The sequence below is a fragment of the Echinops telfairi genome, unplaced genomic scaffold, assembly GCF_000313985.2.
Source record: "Echinops telfairi isolate 266 unplaced genomic scaffold, ASM31398v2 ScPeMD7_7424;HRSCAF=8462, whole genome shotgun sequence".
NCBI lineage: Eukaryota > Metazoa > Chordata > Mammalia > Afrosoricida > Tenrecidae > Echinops > Echinops telfairi.
Genome location: NW_022111324.1, coordinates 59242698 through 59246032, shown reverse-complemented (window position 1 = coordinate 59246032; position 3335 = coordinate 59242698). Strand labels below are relative to the sequence as shown.

At 50.7% G+C, this 3335-nt stretch overlaps 1 long non-coding RNA gene across 1 annotated transcript in view; it reads left to right on the top strand.

The window, feature by feature from the left end:
- Nucleotides 1–3091: 3091 nt before the first annotated feature.
- The window catches only part of LOC123522579, an 8729-nt gene continuing 8485 nt past the window's right edge, over nucleotides 3092–3335 (top strand). Inside the window, exon 1 of the long non-coding RNA XR_006680830.1 lies at nucleotides 3092–3120. This is a non-coding gene — a long non-coding RNA (uncharacterized LOC123522579). The remainder of the gene's footprint in view (nucleotides 3121–3335) is intronic.

The window sequence follows — 3335 nt, the reverse complement described above, 5'->3', positions numbered from 1 at the left end:
CCACACATACACACACACACGCACACACACCGGGGCTCCTATACACACATACACACACCCCCAGGGCTCCTACACACACACACACACACACCATGTAGCTCTGTCTATGAATCAGAGTCCCATTCTCGTCGGGCGGTTTGAGGAGCACCTGAGCAGAGGCGTCCTGGTCACCGAGTCGGCATGGGCTCCCTGGCGACCCACACTCAGCAGCACACCCACTAAGACGTGGGCATGGCGCGGGGACTAGAGAGAGCGAAGTGCTCAGGGGGGTTCGTTCCCACCTTTGGGCTTGCAGGAGGAGATCATTTTGGCAGAGAGGTGGGGAGACAGGAGCTGGGGTGGCTATCCCTCGGGTCTCCTGCCAGGACACCTGATGGCTGAACGTCAGGGACGCTGAGGTGAGACAGCCACAGGTGAGGCCTGCACAGGGAGTGGCATATGGACCACCCAGGACCTGATACAGCCCTGAGCCACAAGGTGAAGCTCACAGTCTTTCTTACTGTGGGTCTCAGTTAATAAAACAAAACGGCAGCCACGGGAAGCCTGTGCCCGACACCAAAGTGATTGCCTCAAAGAAGTCAAAGGTTTCTAATGGCCTTCAGGTCAGGGTGAGCTGGGCGTACAGATGCCTTTTGGGGTGGCAATACTGATGCCAGAAGGATACCATCACCCTGTCCCTGCCATTGGCAACTGGGGCTCGTCACAGAGAAGCCTGGGAACCACCTTCCTTCACCCAGATACCTGGCAGGAAGCCAAGCCCTGCCCACGGTCCCCACCAGGCTGTGGGACAAGGGTCAGAGGAGCAAGGGATGGAAAACAGCATCTGGAGCGGGAAGAGGTGGGAGGGAGGAACAAAGAGGAGCCTGTGGTCGATGGCACCCACACCAGGCACGTTGCCTCAGCTCCCCTGGGACAAAAGACAGCATGCTATTTCGGGCTCCCTGTAGGAACCGGAGAAAACCACGGTCTTGCTTTCCACAGGCTTGCGGCCGGCGCGCCAGGCCTGGGGCTCTCTGGACGCACATAAAACTGAATGTGAGCTGCTTTCCACGGCCCACACGGTGCTGAGTCAAGCGGGGCTTGGTCACATGCTGAAGCGCTTACATCCTCTTTCCCGAGGCTGAGTCTCCTGATCACCGGGGGCTGGTTCCAAACTCGTGTGCAGCTGGAGCACCTCAACCCTCAACCACCGCCCTGCCCCAGACCCTTCTTGAGCTGACCCCTCCCAGAGCAGGTGTGGAAAGGCCTTGGCACTCGGGGAAGGTCAGCCTGTCCCCCAGAAGAGAGATGTTTCTGGAAAGGAAACAATTTTCTCCAGTGATTTTTTTTTTAAGTCATAACCAGTGTTCACAATAGCAGGAAGTCTCATTTGGCCCTGGCTGTTCCTTAGGTCATAGAAAGTCACTCTGCCCTGCAGGTGCTCTGTGTCCCCCTGGTTACTCAGACTCTGGAAGGCCCCATGTGCCTACTCTGAGTGCTTCTCCACGTTCAGAAAGTCCTGAGCTCTCTTTGAATGCTTCTCCGCGTTCAGGATGTCCTGATTTCTCTTGCCGTGTTCTCCGCTGGGAAGGGCTGGGATGGAGCCTGGAGGACACCTTCACTTTCCTCGACCAGGCCTGTCTCCTCTGCCAAGCCAGCAGAGGTTGGACCTCTTGGGTTGAACCCTGACATACGATCCTGGAGAAGTCTGGAAGAAATGGATCTCCAGTGTCACCGTTTTTAAGTCAATCACACAGTAACCATTGACTTTCTGCTTCATCAAGCTGCACTGAGTCCAAATTCCACGAGAAGGGAGAGGGCGAGCCAAGAGAACTTCCAACTGTGCCAGACTCTTCCCATGGCTGTCCTTGTCACCTTTGGCCAGGAGTGTCCAGTGACCTGAAACCAGAACCCCTCTGGCAGTGCCTGGATGGCGCTACTTAACTGCTTTGCTTCATTTTTTGCGGCGGCCATCTTAAAAACCCAAACCAGTTGACGTTGAGTCAGCTCCAACTCCTGAGGGCCCCATGTGTGTCAGAGTAGACCTGTGCTTCGTAGGGTTGTCCACGGATGGTCTTCTTGAGAAGTAGATCTTTCTTTCAAGGTGCTTCTGAGAGGCGTGAACCCTTCCATTAACAAGCACTCACCTTAACCATCTGTACCACAGGATGGGGTGGGGGGCGGGACCACATGGTATTCACTCCCTCCTTGGTCTCTTGAACCTCCAAGCACATATGAGCATGGATGATCCCATAAAGTGAGAAATAACTCTTAGAGGCACCAGGTCTACCATGTTCACCCCCTTCTCTACCCATTGGAGCCTGGACTGTGAACTTGTGGTAGAAGATATCCGGAGGGGAAGGATGCATGAAGCATTCGTTATAATTACATTTTTGAATGTGAAGGGAAGAAAAATGAACAGTTCACCATGACTTTCAAAATGTAGTTTTGAAAAATTGAAACAAAATGAGCATAAATGTATTGAATGCAAAACTGGTGATTTGTTCTGGAAACCTTCACCTAATTCATAATAAAATGTAGTTAACTGATTAATTTTTTAAAAAGATATGAAAGGAATACACAGTCACTGTACCAAAAGAATTGGTCCACATTCTAGCATTTCAAGAAGTAGTATATGGTCAAGAACCAAAGGTCTGAAGGAAGAACTCCAAGTTGCACTGAAGGAGCTCGTGAAAGACAAGGATCCAGGGAGTGATGGAATGCCACTTGAAATGTCTCCACAAGCTGACGAAGCAATGGAACAAATGTGCTTATGTGTTGTAGTTAAAAACGTATAAGCAAAATGTGTCATTGTAACCATTTCTACAGTGTGCGATTCAGTAGCAGTGGTTACATTCACAGTATTGTACAACTCTCACCATTATGTACTTTAAAAACATTTTTCATCCCCTACAAAAATGTTGTGACCATTAAGTAAGACATACACAACCCCCCTCCACCAAACCCTGGGAACTAACCTCCAATGTACTTTCTGTCTCTACGAATCTGCCTGTGCTCGATGGACTTGTGGAGGATCCCTGCTGAGATCGTGGTTAAGTGTTGGACTACTAACTGCAAGATCAGCAGTTCGAAACCACCAGCCGATCCGAGGGAGAAAGGGCTTTCTACTCCTGTAAAAAGGTACAGTCTAAAGTGCACTTGGGTCAGGATGAGTCAGCATCAACTCGACGGCAGTGAGTTTGCTTTGGTTTGGTTTGGTTTGGCTTGGCTTGGCTTGGCTTGGCTTGGATTGGTTTGGTTTGGTTTCATTTGGTTTGGTTTGGTTTGGTTTGGTTTGGCTTGGCTTGGATTGGTTTGGTTTGGTTTGGATTGGTTTGGTTTGGTTTGGTTTGGTT